This window comes from Stegostoma tigrinum, chromosome 26 (genome assembly GCF_030684315.1).
Source record: "Stegostoma tigrinum isolate sSteTig4 chromosome 26, sSteTig4.hap1, whole genome shotgun sequence".
NCBI lineage: Eukaryota > Metazoa > Chordata > Chondrichthyes > Orectolobiformes > Stegostomatidae > Stegostoma > Stegostoma tigrinum.
In genome coordinates this window covers 8628030-8649600 of record NC_081379.1, presented here as the reverse complement: position 1 = coordinate 8649600, position 21571 = coordinate 8628030, and positions in this window count along the sequence as shown.

Here is a 21571-nt window from a genome sequence, read left to right as displayed (position 1 = left end):
TGTGACTGTTGGTTTACTGGAACAATCTCACGCGTGGAATGTCATCAGCTACACAGCTGTAGTGTGTGCCCCACGGTTTTGGGGAGCAGAAGATCATTGGGACTAATGAAGCCTGCTCCCTACTGATCAATTTGGCATCTGCCATTCCACCACACCCCGAATCACGTCTTATTACTCTTCAAACTCCTTTATGTTGGATAGAAAATTATGGTCATTTAGGATTACAATCACTGACATGGACCCGTGTGGGGTGAACTCCACTAAACCAGTTGCCTTGCTGCACATCAACCAAGTAGAAATAAAATGTCTTCAAAACAAACTTATAGACCCTTGACTACTTTAACGTGAAAATAAAGGGTTCAATTTACATGGCACCTTTCATAACCTCAGGTCTTTACAATCCAACATGCACTTTACTAGCGCTCATTCACCACACTAATGTGTGAAAATGCAGTTAAAGTATGCACAGTAAAACCCCACTGCTTTTTCATCCTGTATCAGTTTTTGGCTACTTTCTCTGATAGACCAATCCTGTAAGGATCGCCATGCAATCAGCTTCAGATTTATACTCAACATGCCACTGTAGCATGACTCTCTAAGTTAAACACCAGAATACTACCTATTTTCTGAAGAAAGGTCCAGACCTGAAATGCCAGCCTTCCTGCTCCTCTGATGCTGCTTGGCCTGCTGTGTTCATCCAGCTCGACACCTTGTTATCTCAGATTCTCCAGCATCAGCAGTTCCTACGATCTCAGAATACTACCACATGGCTAATAGTGGAGATGGTGGCATAGTGGCCAATGTCTTTGAATGAGTAAGCTAGGAGCTGGTTTCATTTCCCACTATGGTAACTGGTGGAATTTAAGTTCAATCACTAACGTTCGGAATCTATAATTAATTTTAATAATATACCTACTACACCACTATTGCGAAAAACCCTCCTGGCTCACGTGAGAAATAGCTACTGGATGAAAGGGAAACACATCATATGATGAGGCATCTTTAACATGTGGGAAGAGATTTGCTCGAATAATATCACAGATGTAAAACCTCGGTTATGTCAAAAATCCAGAGAAACAGAGATTGTTAGAACAGAGATCCAGCTTACCTCTTACATTAATATGTGGCATCTGTTTTCATTAGTGTACTCAGAAACCAAGAGTCTGTCATATCAGGGGCAGTGAAAATCAAGTGTTTTAATGAAGTAATGGTTTCCATTGGCAGAAGGGTCAGTAACATAGGGATGTGAGTTTGTACTGATTGGCAAAAGGGCCAGACTTGAGGTGAGAATTTATGTTTTTGACCACTTTGATTTGTTCTCACCTGAAATGCACAGCCTGAAAGAATGGTGCACTCTTGCTCTCTGTCTGTTTATGAGCAGCAACAATCTCTCTCTTTATACTCTGCCCAGGCACCTCATGATTTAGAAAATTTCTATCAAATCACCTCCTCACCTTTACCTGGTTAAGCAAACCCATCCCAACTCCTCTAATAGAACATAGAACATTACAGCACAGTACAGGCCCTTCGGCCCTTGATGTTGTGCCGACCTGTCATACCGATCTCAAGCCCATCTAACCTACACTATTCCATGTATGTCCATATGCTTGTCCAATGACGACTTAAATGTACCTAAAGTTGGCAAATCTACTACCGTTGCAGGCAAAGCGTTCCACTCCCTTACTATCCTCTGAGTAAAGAAACTACCTCTGACATCTGTCCTATATCTTTCACCCCTCAATTTAAAACTATGCCCCTTCGTGCTCACCGTCACCATCCTTGGAAAAAGGCTCTCCCTATCCACCCTATCTAACCCTCTGATTATTTTATATGTTTCAATTAAGTCACCTCTCAACCTTCTTCTCTCTAATGAAAACAGCCTCAAGTTCCTCAGCCTTTCCTCATAAGACTTTCCCTCCACACCAGGGAACATCCTAGTAAATCTCCTCTGCACCCTTTCCAAAGCTTCCACATCCTTCTTATAATGCGGTGACCAGAACTGTACGCAATACTCCAAGTGCGGCCACACCAGAGTTTTGTACAGCTGCAGCATAACCTCTTGGTTCCGGAACTCCATCCCTCTATTAATAAAAGCTAAAACACTGTATGCCTTCTTAACAGCCCTGTCAATCTGGGTGGCAACTTTCAAGGATCTGTGTACATGGACACCGAGATCTCTCTGCTCATCTACACTACCAAGAATCTTACCATTAGCCCAGTACTTTGCCTTCTGGTTACTCCTACCAAAGTGCATCACCTCACACTTGTCTGCATTAAACTCCATTTGCCACCTCTCAGCCCAGCTCTGCAGCTTATCTATGTCTCTCTGCAACCTACAGCATTCTTCGTCACTATCCACAACTCCACCGACCTTAGTGTCGTCAGCAAATTTACTAACCCATCCTTCTACGCCCTCACCCAGGTCATTTATAAAAATGACAAACAGCAGTGGACCTAACACCGACCCTTGTGGTACACCACTAGTAACTGGTCTCCAGGATGAACATTTCCCATCAAGTACCAGCCTCTGTCTTCTTTCAGCAAGCCAATTTCCGATCCAAACTGCTATATCTCCCACAATCCCAATCCTCCGCATTTTGTACAATAGCCTATTGTGGGGAACCTCATCGAACGCCTTGCTGAAATCCATATACACCACATCAACCGGTTACTCTCATCTACCTGTTTGGTCACCTTCTCAAAGAACTCAATAAGGTTTATGAGGCACGACCTTCCCTTCACAAAACCATGCTGACTATCCCTAATCAATTTATTCTTTTCTCGATGATTATAAATCCTATCTCTTGTGACCTTTTCCAACGCTTTACCAACAACTGAGATAAGGGTCACTGGTCTATAATTACCAGCGTTGTCTCTACTCCCCTTCTTGAACGGGGGAACCACATTTGCTACCCTCCAGTCGTCTGGCACTATTCCTGTAGACAATGACGAGTTAAAGATTAATGCCAAAGGCTCGGCAATCTCCTCCCTGGCTTCCCAGAGGATCCTAGGATAAATCCCATCCGGTCCAGGGGACTTATCTATCTTCGCACTCTGTAGGATTTCTAATACCTCTTCCTTGTGAACCTCAATCCCACCTAGTCTAGTAGCCTGTATCTCAGTATTCTCCTCGACAACATTGTCGTTTTCTAGAGTGAATACTGTCGAAAAATATTCATTTAGCGCTTCCCCTATCTCCTCTGACTCCACACACAACTTACCACTACTATCCTTGATTGGGCCTAATCTTACTTTCGTCATTCTTTTATTCCTTAAATACCTACAGAAAGCCTTAGGGTTTACCCTGATACTATCCGCCAACAACTTCTCATGTCTCCTCCTGGCTCTTCTGAGCTCTCTCTTTAGGTCTTTCCTGGCTACCTCGTAGCCCTCAAGCACCCTAATGGAGCCTTCACATCTCATCCTAACATAAGCCTTCTTCTTCCTCTTGACCAGAGATTCCACCTCCTTTGTAAACCACGGCTCCAGCGCTCTGCATCTTCCTCCCTTCTAATCTTTCCTTATAGCTCATATGTTTCATCCTTGGAATAAGCTGTATCTGTAATGTCGGATTCTGTGATTCTGATGTAAGCATGATTTTTAAGAGAGAATTGCGTGGAGCCTTCTCCACCACACCCATTGTAATGAGCACAGTAAGTACTTTGGGGAGAATCTTCCTGAATATGCCATCTCCATCCACATCCTTATCTTCAGTGCAGCACTGAATTTACAGCCTTCGTTCTTCATCTCTGCAACAGAGATTGGCTTGAAAAGGTGCTAACATGTTAAGGGAAGTACCTTGCCATAACATTTGCATTATTTGTTCGCAACTCACTACTGTGACTGCAACTGTAATATTCACCAGAGCTTCAATATCTAGAACTGAGACTTACTCAAGTGTAAAATACAAGAGAAACAATTTCAGTAGTACACCCTTATTAAAACAAAACAGTGTTGAAGGACTGTGATTAGAAATTTGTGAAGAGGAATTCCATGAATGCACAGTACTTCAGAAAGCATTAGGACCTCCATTATGGTCCTTTACTCTTATAGTGGGCCCTTCAATATAAATAAGCCAAATTGCATTAAAGTTATGAAATACAGTTGAACATATTCTGAGAAAACATTAGCATTCTCGGAGTAGCTGGATAAAAGCTATTTCTTAAACTCTTGCCTCACATAATGCCAACAAGAAATGGTTGCTTTTGATCTTAATACTGACTTGCGGTAATTTTATACAGTGTTTTGCCCAACACATATCACTCCATTATTTTAAATTAGTAAGTTCTCTTTTATCCCCAAATTGAATTTTGCAATTCTCATCAAACAGGCTTCATTTTCCCCAGCGCTGATCATAGAGTCGGTCAATTCCTATCACCTTACCAATGTGTATAAAAGGAAGGAATTTGTATTGATATGATACCTTACCATGTCCTCGAGATATCCGACTAAACTTCACAATTAAAAAGCTTCTTTTCAACAAGTGGTCTTTATTTTTTTCAGGAAAGTGTAGCGGCCAGTATGTACACAGTAAAATCTTGCGATGACACAGTGTGGAGCTGGAGGAGCACAGCAGACCAGGCAGCGTCAGAGGAGCAGGAAGATTGACATTTCTGGTAGGGAAGGGTTCCGACCCGAAACACCAACTTTCCTGACTCTATGCTGTTGCCTGGCATGCTGTGCTCCTCCAGCTCCACACTGTGTTATCTCTGATTCCAACATTGGCAGCTCTTAATATCTCTGAGTAATATCCTATCATGTAGGTAGGAACCACTTAAAGAAAAACTTGTATTTATGACAGGTTTTTCATGACCAGTGAACATCTCAAAGCATTTTCCAGCAAATAAAGTATTTTATGTGTGAGAGCAAGTGTCTGTGTTCAAGAAAAGAAAGGGGGAGAGAGCGAATGAGTGTGTGTGTGCTTCTGAGTGCCTGATTAGATTAGATTCCCTACAGTGTGGAAACAGGCCCTTCGGCCCAACAAGTCCACACTGCCCCTTGGATCATCCCACCCAGACCCATCCCCCTATAACCCACACGCACCCCTGAACACTATGGGCAATTTAGCATGGCCAATCCACCTAGTCAGCACATCTTTGGACTGTGGGAGGAAACCGGAGCACCTGCAGGAAGCCCACACAGACATGAGGGGAATATGCAAACTCCCCTCAGACAGTTACCTAAGGCTGGAATTGAACCTGGGTCCCTGGTATTGTGAGGCTGCAGTGCTAACCACTGAGCTACCGTGCCACCCCGGGCATCTATGACCAGCTGATCTCACCATGGCAGCTACTGAAATTTTAAAAACAGAATCTGGAATAAAAGGATAGCCTAACGGTAACCATTGTTGTAAAAACCCATCTGGTTCATTAATGTCCTTTAGAGACGAAAACTGCCATCTTTACCTGGTCTGGTCTACACGAGACTCCAGACCCACAGCAATGTGATTGACTCTTAACTGGCCTCTGGGCAATTTGGACTGGGCAGGAAATGCTGGTCTAGCCAGTGACACCCATATGCCGGAATGGTTAAATAAATGTCGGAAAAGTGACACACAGCAAACTCCCACGAACAACAATGTGATAATAGCCGGACATCTGGTTGGTAATTAAAAAAAACGAAAGAGCTGCAGATGCTGTAAATCAGGAACAACAATGAAGTTGCCGGAAAAGCTCAGCAGTTCCAGCAGCGTCTGTGAAGGAGAAAGCAGAGTAAACGTTTCAGACCCTTCTGAGGAAAGGTCACCAGACCCGAATGCTAACTTTGTTTTTTTCCTTCACAGATCCTGCCGGACCTGCTGAGCTTTTCCAGCAACTTTGCTGTTGTATCTGGTTGGTAATGTTTATCAGGTGTGGTACAAGCCAATGGGATGTTTTACATTTACCTGAACAGTCAGATGGAAACGGTTTTAAAAGACAACATCTCTGACAGTGCAGCACTTCCTCAATATTTTACTGGAGCAACTGTAAAACATCTTAAGGTTGCAAAAAGTGCTGCGTGAATTAAAATCTTTCTTTCATTCGCTGTCTCATCAGATTTACTATTTTTGGCAGTAAGTGCGATCATAAATAATGTCAAAACTAAATGACATCTGCCAGCTAAATGTGTACTTTATAAATCAGTTCAAAAAGTATCTCTCCTTTAAGTACAAGACTTGATTGATTGAGTTGGGTTTAAAACAATTTTAATCAGGTGGCCAGCAAAAGAAAATAGACTTTATTGTGTTTGGCTTTCAATATATTATCATTTAAATATTACAGAGAAGGAATGAAATTTAAAATCTCTGAAAAATTGGCTCCTTGGCTTCTCAAATTAAATAGCACACTCATGAACTCTGCATTTTGCTTTTCCATTTCGGAATAGATTAGATTTCCATTTCCAAGGTTACACTGATGAAGGATGAACAGAGTTTCAGCCTATATCGAAATTCAGAACAGTTGCTTAGATACAAAAGATTAAAATAACATAAAGTGTGCCTCAGACAGTATTGTATTCATACTGCAATCTTAAGCCACCATTCATGGAAATTATCTCAGCTGGGAGTAATTCACAGATCTGGGTGCCTCACATAAACAAGCTCTGTTCTCACTGATAAGAATGCAGAATCACAGCTGATTGTGATATTAAAAATATAGACTAGGCTGTTACAGAATCAAATTGTACTCCAGGTAGCACAAATTGCTGTCCCATGTCAAAATGAGGTCAACCTAGCTCTGCACAAGTGTTTTATTTGCAATCTGCAGGTTTATGATGTGAACGGAGAGCTTGTAATTATATAGCTTAACAGCCAAAAAAAACTTTTGATGCCATAAATGCAGTAAATAACACACACAGCAAACAGCCACAAACAGCAAAGTAATAAATGAGCACATTATCTGCTTCTTAATGATGTATTTGAGGACCGGGAAATCAGGAATCACCTTAGCTTTACTTCCGATAACATTATGCGAATCTTTTGTATCCACCTGGAAAGATAGATGGGGCCTCACTTTAGTTTCCACAAACAAGATAGAGTGCCCCTGACTGTGTGGCACTCCCTCGGTACAGCATTGCAGTATCAGGTCAGAATATATGCTAAAATCTCAAGATTCACGCTTAAACCTTTAGCTCTCTGCCTTAGAGCAACTGGAAATGTTACCCCCAAGCCAAGACAGACACCTGGAGAAAGTGGGCCACTTGGATTTTCAGAATAAAAACCGCAGATGCTGTAAATCAGGAACAAAAACAGAAGTTGCTGGAAAAGCCCAGCAGGTTCGGCAGCGTCTGTGAAGAAAAGTCTGAGTTCTGAGCTAGGGTCATCGGACCCAAAACGTTAACTCTGATTTTCCTTGACAGATGCTGACAGACCACTTGAGCTTTTCCAGCAACTTCTGCTTTTGTACTTAGATTTTTAGGCTCTGTTCAAGTCATAAGAAAAAAAATGCCATTCTATTCACAATGATTAGACATCCCTGCGGCCAATGAACTACTTTTAGTCTGCACTGCTGGAACATACAAAAATGTTTACATTTAGTTCCCTGTAGTTCTGTTAACATAAAGGCCAGAATACCTTCAATTTTCTCTGTCCATTTTAGCTTTATAGAGATGTACAGCACAGAAACAGACTCTCCAGTCCATCTCGTCCATGCCGAGCAGATATCCTAAATTAATCTTGTCCCATTTGCCAGTATTTGGCCTGTATCCCTCTAAACTCCTCCTATCCATATACCCATCCAGATGCCTGTTGAATGTTGCAATTATATCAGCCTCCACCACTTCCTCTGGCATCTCATTCCATTCAGACACACCTCTCCGCATGAAAATGTAGTCCCTTGGGTCCCTTTTAAATCTTTCCCCTCTCACTTTAAATCTATGCGCTCCTTGGACTTCCCTAGCCTTGGGAAACTATTCACCCTATCCATGCCCTCGCGATTTTAAAAACTTCTATAAGATCACCCCTCAGCCTCTGACGCTCCAGGGAAAATGGTCCCAGCCTACTCAGCATCTTCTATACCTCAAACCCTATAACCCCAGCAACATCGTTGTACATATTTTCTGAACTCTTTCAAGTTTCGGAGCATCATTTCTACAGCAGGGAGACCAGAATTGAACACAATATTCCAAAAGTGGCCTAACCAATGTCCTGTACAGAGACAACATGGCTTCCCAACTCCTATACTCAATGTGCTCACCAATAAAGGCAAGCGTACCCAACACCTACTTCACCTCCCTGTTCACCTGCAATTCCACTTTCGAGGAACTATGAATTTGCATCCCAACGTCTTTGTGTTTGGTAACACTCCCCACTCCCTTACCATTAAGTATTATAAATGAGACTGTACACAATTTTTGTAAGACCATTGTTTGGTGTCCCTGATGCAATTCTACTTCAAATGATTAAGGTTATTTAAATATTTTGGAGGGATCTTTATTTCAACCATCAGATAGGACCTGCCTCAGACATCGAAAGGTTTGTATCTGCCTCAATTTCTTTTTTCTTTATTCATTAACAGAATGAGGGCGTCACTGGCTAGACAGTATTTATTGCTCATTTTTTATTGTCCAGAGGCAGTACAGGGTTAAGCATATTGCTGTTGGTCTGACCAGGGAAGGATGGCATTTTCTTTCCCGAAAGGCATTAGATGGGTTTTTACAATGATTGACAATGTATTCACGGTCATCATTAGATTCTTAATTCTGTTTATTTTATTGAATTCAAATTCCACAATCTGCTGTGGCGGGATTCAAATGCGGTCCCCAGAATGATATCTGGGTCTCTGGGTTAACAGTCCATCTGTGATATCACTAGGCCATTGCTTCCCTATAAGTATGGCCTTTTCCTACCCACACAGGATACGAAGCTTTAACCAGATCAAAAGGAATTTTAGCACTTACAGCCTTTTGGAATGGCAATGTCTATCATGTCCAACAAGCATGCCCTATTTAGCAGTCGGGGGTGGGGGCATGATCCAGGGAGTGGTAGGAGGAGGTGTTGGAGAGCTGGCGTCTGCCCTCAGCAATGTCGAGGCCAGTGCGCCATACTACAACTGCGCCTCTCTTGTCTGCAGGTTTTATAGCGGATGATGGTTTGGTGCTGTTTTGTGCTTTTTTCTGATGACGGGTCTAGGCCCGAAACGTCAGCTTTTGTGCTCCTAAGATGCTGCTTGGCCTGCTGTGTTCATCCAGCTCCACACTTTGTTATCCCATTTGTTAATACAAATTAAAACAAGTTGTATTATTTATCTGAATTTCAGAAACAGTTATGCCCATATAAGTGGGTTATAAACAGTGCTTTCACATTGAAGATATAATGATCAGAGTCAATTCAGATTTCTCTTGTTTACAGATATTTTGTCTTGGAAATTAGAACTCATTCATGCATGTTGGAATTGTTTGTCTACAAACTTTCTCTTATTTGCATCCTTTAGGAACATGTAGAACTTTTCCTACAAGAAAATGTATTTTTTCAGTATTCAGGGAACAACAAAATTCACTTTATAAACTCTTTCAATCAAACTAGTTTTGAATCTGCGATGTTTGCAGAATACCCTTGTTGTGGTTCTGATTTCATCTCATTGCATTCATCATGGGAACTCTCTGTGAATGCGATCCTATTTTCACAGGGAGGTTAGAGTCAGAGAATCATTGAAATGTACAGCACAGAGACAGACCCTTCAGTCCAAATCATCCATGCTGACCAGATATCCTAAATTAATCTGCTCCCATTTGCCAGCATTTGGCCCATAGCCTAAACTCTTCCTATTCATGTACCCATCCAGAAGTCTTTTAAATGTTGCATTTGTACCAGCCTCCAACACTTCCTCTGGCAGTTCATTCTATACACAACCCTCAGTGCGAAAAAGTTGCCCCTTAGGTCCATTTTATATCTTTCACCTCTCACCTTAAATCTATTTCCTCTAGTTTTGGACCCCCTACACTGGGAAAAAGACCTTGTCCATTCACCCTATCCATGCTCCCATGATGTTATAAACTTCTATAAAGCCATCCGTCAGCCCCCTAAGCTCCAAGGAAGAAATGTCCCACCCTGTTCAGCCTCTCCCTACAGCTCAAATCTTCCAACCCTGACAACATCCTTATAAATCTTTTCTGAACCCTTTCAGGTTTAATAGCATCTCTGCTATAGCAGGGAGACCAGAATTGAACTCAGTATTCCAAACGTGGTCTAACCAATGTCCTGTACAGCTGCAACATGACCTCTCAACTCCTGTACTCAATGCACTGACCAATAAAGGCAGGCATCCAAAATGCCTTCTTCACTACCCTGCCTACCTGTGACTCCACTTTCAAGGAACTATGAACATGCACCCCAAGGTCTCTTTGTTCAGCAACACTCCTTAGGATCTTACCACCCAGGTTGACAGGGTTGTTAAGAAAGTGGACTGTGTGTTCGGTTTTATTGGTAGAGGGATTGAGTTTCAGAGCCATGAGGTCATGTTGCAGCTGTACAAAGCTCTGGTGCGGCCACACTTGGAGTATTGTGTACAGTTCTGGTCGCCGCATTATAGGAAGGATGTGGAAGCATTGGAAAGGGTGCAGAGGAGATTTACTAGGATGTTGCCTGGTATGGAGGGAAGATCTTATGAGGAAAGGCTGAGGAACTTGAGGCTGTTTTTGTTGGAGAGAAGAAGGTTAAGAGGTGACTTAATAGAGACATACAAGATGATCAGAGGATTAGATAGGGTGGTCAGTGAGAGCCTTTTTCCTCAGATGGTGATGGCGAGCACGAGGGGACGTAGCTTTAAATTGAGGGGTGATCGATATTGGACAGAAGTCAGAGGTAGATTCTTTACTCAGAGAGTAGGAAGGGCATGGAACGTCCTGCCCACAACAGTAGTAGAATCACTAACTGTAAGGGGATTTAGATGGTCATTGGTTAAACATATGGATGATAATGGACTAGTGTAGGTTCGATGGGCTCAAATTGGTTTCACAGGTCGGCGCAACATTGAGGGCCGAAGGGCCTGTAACGTTCTATGTTCTATGTTCTTACCATTCTTTAACCTCGCTGGGGGAAAGGGGTTTGTGCAGGGCCTTGATCACTTCCTTAGCTGTGAATGAGTGCCTTTCACCTGCCCCTATCCTTGCCCATTCCTGGGTCACATTACATGTTGGTTTTCATCACGCAACATGGAACCCAGGGGTAGCGTGATCTCAATTAGGTCATCGAGCCTACCTGCCTTGTCTTGCAGGATGGTAATTGTAGCTTCTACTGGCTTGCTGTTTCCTGCTTGAATATTTAATCAGGCGAGAACTCTGTTTCGTGATCTGTCTCAAAAGTCTGTTTATCCAGCTGCAGCATTGGGACTGCCCATGGTCTTTGCTTAGTTTTACACATTGTGGGACAGTGCTTTCCTGCAGCTAATTATTTTCAGCCTGTAGCTTTTATACCAATTCCCGCACTTCCTTATTTTCCTTATCTATATTATTCGGCTGGGCAGGTGAAGGCCTTGTGGCATTATTGCTGGACTGTTAATCCAGAGAACTAGGTAATGTTCCGAACACCTGGATTTGAAACCCACAACAGCAGATAGCAGGATTGGAATTCAGTAAAAAACAAGTCAGGAAATAAGAATCTGATCATAACTGTGAAACCGCCCTGGTTCACTAATTTCAGGAAGGAAATTGCCAAACCTATCTGGCCTGGATGAAATGTGACTCCAGGCTCACAGCAATGTGGTTAACTCTTAACCTCCCTCTGGGATGCACAATAAATGCCAGTGGCAGTGACACCCTCATCCTGTGAATGAATAATTAAATCCACCTGTAAACCACACTGCAGGTTAACTTATTCCAGACTGTTCACAATTCAGTTGTTTCTTTCATAAACCCTTTCAAACAGAGTCAAGGATACACTCATAATTAGCATTGCATATTCCTACAATTTCTACATCAACTCTCACTATCAATTATTCCAACTGTTCCAGTAAACTATCGACTAGTTACATTTTCAAATGTCCCAGTAACTTCAATCAAAGACTCAAGTTCAAAACCAATTAAAACTTGACTCCTATATGATCATCCCACTTCATATCTGTTGGGATGATTGTCCCCAGCAACACTTCACATTTCAGCAGTATTTTCTCTAATGAGTGGTCTGGACTAGTCTGCACAGCTTCACCTACTGTTTGCTCACAGCTGAGAGCCACTGGTACGGCTCTGGCTTCTTTGCTCAACACCTTTTGACTTGACTCCTCCCCTCAGGTTCCTTTGGTACATTATTGGACCGTTCTTGGATGGGTTTACTGCACAACCTGCGGGCAATCAATGAAATGTGCTCACCACTTTGCAGGACCAACTCGAGGATCCAATTGCACTATCCTGTCGACCGCGCCATTAGTTAATCACTTTACCCATAGCACAGGGAGACTCAGACATGCAGGTCAACTTCATACTTATTCAACAACCTCAATATTAGACTGAACAAAATGTTTCCGATATTCTACCCCAGCTGTCTGCCATGCCTGTTTTGGTCACTATCCCACAACTATTCAATACAAATAGAAAATCATAGTCTGTATACCCCCACAATCAAATATACATATAGACACACACTGTTTCATTTCATAGTGTGCAATAAACATATGTCTTCCTCTTATGCTGCCTACAGGAATCTGCTCACACTTTAGACTGCTCTCAAGGCTGATATAGGCCTCAGGGTGCACAAGGTTTCTGTCCAGACATTCCTGTTAACATGGATCTTTAGATGGTCTGCAAGAACATGCCTTAAAGTACCAGCGTGTATATTGTTGCCCTTAATCTTTTGAAACCTGTTTTTATAAAATCTTATTTAATTCCCATTACACTGGCCTTTTTGCACTAACAGTAGTTTTCCCTGGTAACTTATTCCTCAAAATGTTTACCTTCAGCTCGTGGTTCTAACATTTATCATTCCTACCTCAGGCCCTGAGGCTCTGCAGAGTTCATGGTGAATTCTTTTTCAATTTCGTCTAAAATATTCCTGGCATTTCCTGGAAGCAATTTTCAGTCAATATTCTCCGGCATAAAAGCAAATCAGAATATACTTTGTGATACCAGCAAATTAACAGCAAGGACAGAATGGTATCTTAGTGGTTAGCACTGGTGTCTCACTACACCAGGGACCAGGTTCAGTTCCACTCTCAGGTGATAGTCTGTGTGGGATTTGCACATTCTCCCTGTGTCTGAGCAAATTTCCTTTGGGTGCTCTGATTTCCTCCCACAGTTCAAAGATGTGTAGGTTAGGTGGATTGGTCATGCTAAATCACCCATAGTGTTCAATGATGTACAAGCCAGGTAGATAAGCTGTGGGAAATACGGGGATAGGGTGAGGTGGTGGGTCTGGGTGGGATGCTCAATGGGCTGAATGGCCTACTTTCACGCTGTAGGGGTTTTTTGTAAAACATTAGGCCAACAGTTGGGTCAAAAATTGAAAAGATGTAACTGACTGGATTTACAAAACAGTGGAAAAACCGACATAACAAAGTGTGGAGCTGAATGAACACAGCAGGCCAAGCAGCACCCTTCATCAGAAAAGGGCCTAGGCCTGAAACGTCAGCTTTTGTGCTCCTGAGATGCTGCTTGGCCTGCTGTGTTCATCCAGCTCCACACTTTGTTATCTCGGATTCGCCGGCATCTGCAGTTCCCATTATCTCGGAAAAGCAGGCATGTTGGGCTCAACACCATTGAGAATTCTGATTCCCCAACCAATGTTGATAATGTGTGATGACACTTTGAAAAGTTGAACATTTAGCATCTGGAAAGAAAAGAGAAAGCTTCCTTTTATCTTGTACCACTTCTCCAAAATGCTTTTCAGACCAATAAACTTCTTAAGTGCAGTCACTGTTTCAACTTTTAAAAAAAGTCAGTTTCTGCACACCATAAATGTCTGGTGAATCTGTTCCCATCATTTATTTGGCCATCAGTCAGATTATTGGGATGAGCTCATCTGCTCCACTTTAGATTGGTGCCAGGGCTTATGTTGCACCTCAAAACGTGGAGATGGCCTCAGTCTTTTCGCTTACCTGACCCTTACTGTATAGATGTCTGATGATACAGAACTGGGTTACATGGATTCTGCACTCAAATACCCGGAACTAGCCTTAATCCACAAATGTTCTGACTTGATGATTTTAGTATCACCCACCAAATCGTATCTGATTGCAAAACACAGGCCATTATTTGTTGTCCATTCACTGCCTTACATTATTTACTTTGTATATCTCATTGCAATAGAAAGATGACACTAGTGTCTAAGTGTGTTTCAAGCTTACTTACACACCTTTGAAACTGTCTCTGTAATCCCACAATGCCTGCCTTCATTCAGGATGCAGCTTCTAGTAGCCTTTGTGGTCTCTGCTTGCTTTGCTCTGAGTCCACGCCCAGACTTAACCAGTCAAGAGAAGTGACTATTGGCTAGTTAGTAGACTCTCATAATTAAACACAAGAATTCTCTTATTCATTCATGGGATGAGTGCATTACTGGCTAAGACAGCATTTTTTGTCCATCCTGAATTGCCAGAGGGCAGTTAAGAGTAAACCACATTGCTGTGGGTCTGGAGTCACATGTGGGCCAGAGCAGACCAGTTAAGGTTGGCAGTTTCCTTCCTTAAAGGCCATCATGAACTAGATGGGCTTTTCCAACAATTGACAATGGATTCATAGTCATCATTAAATTCTTAATTCCAGATATATTGAATTTCAATTCCACCATTTGCTGTGGCGATATTTAACCTCAGGCCCCTAGAATTTTACCTGGGACTCTGAATTTACAGTCCAGCAATAATACCGCTAGCTCTTTGCCTCCCCCAATTGCTCCCACTAATTGTATGTTACATTGTCAAGTAGGAACTTGCTGTAGCCATCCCATAGAAAGGAATGGAGTATATTTGCTGCTATTCATCAGGGAAAGTACGTCTGTGGTCAGGGAACTGTTATTTCTCACCAATTTCACAACCTTAGCAAGAAGTAATGTTGAAAAGTTAGAAAAGTCGCAGAAAGCCAGCAGACTCAGCAAAGTATGATTCACCCCAACCCTTGCTTCTATGTTAGTGGCCTGCTTAGGAAATTTATATTCCTGTCATCTGGCAATAAGAGGGACTGGACGACACACTTCAGCAGCTGACGTTGATGGCAGAGTCAAGTGTCTACAATATTAAGCAGAGAAATTCTCCAAGCTTAAGTGGAGGGCAATAGTTGTCAGAAGCTTCTCAGTACATGTGCAGTCCTGTCGGAATCAATAAGCATCACTAAATGATGGGGTGTGTGGAATAAAAACACTGTTGTTGAGCAACGATGAATACTTTAAGTCTGAGGACTTTACAGGCAGGACCTAATTTCTATTCAAGAAAGTACTCATCTTAATTGCATTAAATCACATACAAATGATCAATGACCATAAAATGAGAAAAAGAAATCAGACTACATCATACATTTTGCCAGTGACTGTTAACAATAAAGTCTGGGAAACCCGGCTATCGTGTTTTATTAATTTAGAATATTCTGGAACATTGCTTGACAGTATTTTTCATCCAAACCCAATTTTAGACATTCATTAAATTAAATATGCCAGGTCTTTCATATAAATTAGGAAAACATGGAAATTTGTTTTCTGATTCTTTCATGAGATGTGAGTCTTTTGCCCTTTGACTGAATGGGTTTCTCTGCCACTTTAGGGGACAGTTAAGAGTTAACCACATTTCTGTGGATCTGGAGTCACTGAATCTCCTGCTTTTTCTCTACAACCCAGCACATTGTTTATATTTAAATGATCGTCTAATATCCACATCAATGCCTCCGCTGAACCTGTCCCCACCACAATTCCAAGCACATGTAGGCCACCCAAGATAGAAATGGTAGATTTCCTTCCTGAAAGAACATTAGCGGGTTTGTTGCATTTTTATAATTAATGATGGTTTCATGGTCACCATTGCTGGTACTAACTTTCAGATTCATTAATTGGATTTAAATTTCAATGATTGTTCTGATGGGATCAAACCTATGTCACTATACTCACTGGGATTACGAGCCCAGTGATATTACCATGACCCTGTGAGTATCTTCTCTGGCCAATGCTTTATTTCTTCATTGCAACCATTGCAAGACCCTTTTCCTGCTGTTTCTCTGATACTTTTAATCCCTAATTCCCCTCATCTCCTAACTTTTCCAGATCTTTTCTTTCTACCACTTGCATCTCTTAACCTTTTATGGTTTAGGCCTGTACTCTCTAGAATTTAGAAGAATGAAAGGAGATCTAATTAAGGCACAGAAGATGCTCAAAAGGACTAACAAAGTAGACACAGAGAGGATGTTTTCTTTTCTGGGACAACCTAGAATGAGAGGTCATACTTTGAGGATAAGGCAAAGCAGATGGGGAGATGATGGCCTAGTGGTATTATTGCTGGACTGTTATCCAGAGACCCAGGCAATGTTCTGGGGACCTGGGTTCAAATTCTGCCACACAATTCCAGTTGTTAGAATTTGAATTTGATAAAAATTTGGAATTAAGTGTCTAATAAAGGCAATGAATCCATCGTTAGCTGTTGGGAAACATGTGTCTGGTTTGCTGATGTTCTTTAGGGAGGGGAACATTTCAACCGCCACAATATGGGTGACTCTTAACTGCCCTCTGGACAATAAAGTCATTGCTGCCTTTCTTGGTCAGTGCATTGAGTGTAGGACTTGGAAGGTCATGTTGCAGTTCTGCAGGAAATTGGTTAGGCCACTTTTGGAATAGCGTGCAATTTGGTCGACCTGCTATAGGAGGGATTTTATGAAACTTTAAAGGGTTTGGAAAAGATTTACAAGTATGTTGCCAGGGTTAGAGGGTTTGAGCTCTAAGGAGAGGATGAATAGGCTGAGGGGTGACCTTATAGAGGTTTATAAAATCACGAGGGGCGTGGATAGGATAAATAGCCATTTTTTTTTCCCTGGTGTGGGGAGTCCACAACTAGAGGGCATAAGTTTAAAGTGAGAGGGAACAGATTTATATGGGATGTAAGGGGCAATTTTTTCATACAGAGGGCAGTATGTGTATGGACGGAGCTGCCAGAAGAAGTGATGAAGGCTGGTGTAAATACAACATTTCAGAGGCACTTGGATGGGTATAGGAATAGGAAGGGCTGAAAGGGATATGGGCCAAATGCTGGAAAATGGATCTAGATTAAATTAGGATATCTGGTCATCATGACCAAATTGGACTGAAGGGTCTGCTTCCACGCTGTACAGCTCCATGACTCTACGCTTCTAAAGGTTCACATCCCATGAAATTTTTTTTTAAAAATTTATAACAGAGAAATTACTCTTCTCAAAGGTTCACAAATCAGTGGAATTCACTTCCCTAGAGTACAGCGGATGCTGGGATACAAAGTAAATTTAAGGAGGAGATTGAAGAATGAGATGAGATCTGTCATGACCATATCGAATGACGGAGAAGGGTCGATGGATGGATTGCCTATTCAGCTTATATCCATTTCCATCTCTTTTCAGTTGCTAAGAAGAGTCATATCAGACTTGGAACATTTCTCTTCACAAATGTTACTGAGCTACCAAGTTTCTGCAGCACTTTCTGCCTTTAGTATCACCTTGCCACCATCTCCTATGTTGCTTCCTTTTCTTGTCCAAGGCAGTAACTACTGACAGGGTTAACTTACATCACAAAATAAGTTATACTTCCATCAGGATATAAAGGACTGATCCTGGGAGCAGTTAACCAGTGTCAACCAATGTTAACCAATGTGCTCAAAAGTTGCAGCATCAGAGTCGTAGCTGTTGAATTATCTTCAAGTTGTGTACCTGAATGTTTCAGTAATGGTAATGTGTACTTAATATTAAAGTAAGCCTGAAATCTCACAAGAGACCAACATGTCCCTTATTGGCCAAAGCTATTTCACATCCCTTATATGCCTTCCTGATTTCCCTCTTAAGTCTACTCCTAAACTCCTTATACTTCTCAAGGGATTTGCTTGACCCCAGCTACTTACAACTGACATAAATCTCTTTCTTTTTCTTGACCAGAGCCTCAATATTTCTAGCCATCCAGTGATCCCTATTCCTGCCAGCCTTGCCCTTCACAATAACTGGATCATGCTGGCCCTGAGCTTTTGAAAGCCTCCCATTTGCCAGACAACCCATTACCTGTGAATAGCTTCCCCTGTCAACTTTTGAAAGTTCCTGTCTCATACCATCAAAATTGGCCATGCCCCAATTTAGAAATTTAAGTTGTGGACCACACCTATCCTTTTCCATTATTATTTTAAAGCTAACTGAGCTATAGTCACTGCTCCCCCATTAACACCTCAGTCACTTGTCCTGCCTTATTTCCCAAGAGGAAGTCAAGTTTTTCCCCTTTCTCTAGTAGAGAAAGTTTTCTTGAACGCACTTAACAAATTCCTCCGCATCCAAGCCCTTAACACTATGGCAGGCCCAGTCTATATTTAGAACGTTAACATCGCCTACTATTCCAAGCCTATTATTCTTACAGCTATCTACAATCTCCCTACACATTTGCTCCTCAATTTCCTGCTGGGATAGGGTGGGTGAGAAAAGCCGAATCTGATTTATGAAGAGAAAGATGAGCGAAATAGATGAGTACAGAACTGGCAATAGACTTTGGAGACTCAGATTCCACTCCAATTGGATTGTCGATGAATTCACAAGCTGGAGTTGGGGTGCAGATTAGCTGCGGCATACCTCAGCATTACTGAAACACGACATTGCCAAAATGTTGTGTGTACACCCATTGTTATGATAGCCCATGATTCAAGATAGGTCAGGTTAATGTACATGAATAGAGCACAGCAGATTTAAGATCATTGCAAAGGAACCAGAGCGGACATGAGAGGAAGGTATTTTATACAGTGACTTAACATGATGTGCAAAGTGGTGTCCCCCAAAAAGGGGAAGCTGATCAAATATTTGTTTATTCTTTCATGGAATCTGCTGGCATCTGTTGCCAATCCCCAACTGTCTCTGTAATTTTAGAAGAGAATTGATAATAGAATAGAGCAGTTCAGCACAGTACAGGGCATTCAGCCCACGATGTTGTGCTGAACTTTTACCCTAAACCTAAGATCTATCTAACCTCCACCCCCTACCTTATACTATCATCCATATGCCTATCTAATAGCTGCTTAAATGCCCCTAATGAGGCAGACTCCACTACCCTCTCCGACAATGCATTCCACACCCCTACCACTCTCTGAGTAAAGAACCTACCTCTGACGTCTCCCCTATATCTACCTCCACTCACTTTAAAACTATGCCCCCTTGTTAAAGCTACCCCCACCCTAGGAAAAAGTCTCTGACTGTCCACTCTATCTATATCTCTGATCATTTTGTACACCTCTATCAAGCCACCTGTCATCCTTAGTCGTTCTGAAGAAAAAAAGCCCTAGGTCTCTCAACCTTTCCTCGTAAGGCCTTCCCTCTATTCCAGGCAACATCCTGGTAAATCTCCTCTGCTTGAAGTGAATAATAAAAATTAGAAATGAAAAATGTGGAGCAGGAAGGAAAGACCTCACGGGAGCTGAATGAATCACTCATTTGAAGATGAACAATGGGCAGAATGATCTCCTTCTGTGGAGAAGGTATATACTTCCCTATACTACAGCTAAAGGTTATAGCAGTATTCCTTCTGCATTGCGTTATACAGTATGCAGAAGAGTCCCTTTATGTTGCTATGAATCAAAGTCATTTTTCATAAGCTAGTAAAACAGCCTTCAAGTGCCAAGAGACACAGTAATGTTCAAGAGAGAACATATGGAAATTGTTTTCATATAATGGAACATTCACATTTCAATGTCTTTCCCCTTGGCAGATGAACTTACATTTGCGAACACTTTTCAATGAATATAGTGGGTAGCAGAGCATAACAGCGGAAATTCCTCAGCTTGCTTCCCAGGACTATTCTAGGCTGGAGGGCCTTGAAAGCAATTTCTAGTAATCTAAATTAGCACTCAAAATGAATTTGACTGGAATAATTGACTGATAGAAGTCACAATAGATAGTGTTAGCGATTTTAACCCTGGAATAGCATGGGACAAGAAGTGAAATGCTGGCATTAACTGGACTGGTTACAAAAAAGGTAATACTTGAACTCCCTGAAAAATCACAAAAGATTGTGGGAAGATTACAGGGGTTTTCATTTCTTTTAACAGATGATTAACAAGCTGCTGTGAAAACATACCAGTCATCTTGGATGCTGATTGTTAAATTATTTTACTGGATGCTAAATTTTTTTAACATTCAGCTTTTCCCATTTCACGCAGCCCCACTTATTGTTTTTCTGATGCAATGTTTTCTGTTTTTGCTGTGGCTAAGGTAATAGCACTTGGCTTCAGTCAAAAGGCTGCAGGCTCGAGTCTCGTTCAAAGGTTTGAATGTTAAATCAAGTCCAACATTCTGGTTTAGTCCTCTGGGAACATTGGAAAGTGGAATAGAGAAGTTATCAATGTTTCAAGTTGGCCAAGACCCAAAACGTTGGTTACGAAACAGGTTATAATCACAAAGTTTGTGGGCAAATTTGCTGCAGCATTTCTAACATGACAACAGTAAAATAGAACAAAGAACTGAGGATGTTGGCAATCGAAAGCACACAAAACTGGAAAATGCTGGAGAAACAGGAGTTAATGCTTCAAGTCCGGTGACCTTTCTTCAGAACAACAGTACGTTACAACAGTAACTGTACTTCAGCTGTGACGGGGGAGGTGATGGCCTGGTGGTATTATTACTGTACTATTAATCCAGCAACTCAGATAATTTCAGGGCACACAGGTTTGAATCCTGCCAGGGCAGATGGTGGAATTTGAATTCAATAAATATCTGAATTAAGAATTTAATGATGATCATGAGTCCATAGTTGATGTTGGAACCACCCATCTGGTTCACTAAAGTCCTATGTGGAAGGAAACCACCATCCTTACCTGGTCTGGCCTACATATGGCTCCAGACCCACAGCAAATTGGTTGACTCTTGTCTGCCCTCTGAGCAATGAGGGATGGGGAATAAGTGCTACCTGGTCAGTGACACCCTCATCCCATGAATGAACTGAGCTCTAAAAATCCTGGACAGGTCCTGAGAATCTAAAAGACTGTGTACAAATGCATGTATTTCTCACTGTTTTGCCTCTGCATGCTCAACAGGATAAAGCTAGACCATCAACTGAACTGTCCCTTTCTCCCCACTGGATTGCTCAACTGGGTTTGTTTTTGGAAACAACTGATATCTTCCCCCATTATTACAATGAGGTTGGACAGATCTCAAGCTTTCATTCATCAATCGAGTATATAGCTTTCTCCCCAGTCTCTGCACCTTACTGGAACAGTAAAATGCCAAACTGTCAGAAAGACAATTTCCAATTCCTGTGTACTCTCACTTTTGCCAATAAGTGGACATTAGTGACTGCGTAGGAAAAAAGAATAGAGTTACCTTGAATGCTTCAGACATCTTAAAGAGTATTTCCTTGTTGGATCCATCTTGAAATCTGGTCATTACGGTAATGGACAACACATGCCAGCTAATTTGTGCACAGCAAGCTCCCACAAACTGTAATGACGAGACAATCTCGTTACTCATATTGTTGGTTGATAGGCTCCAG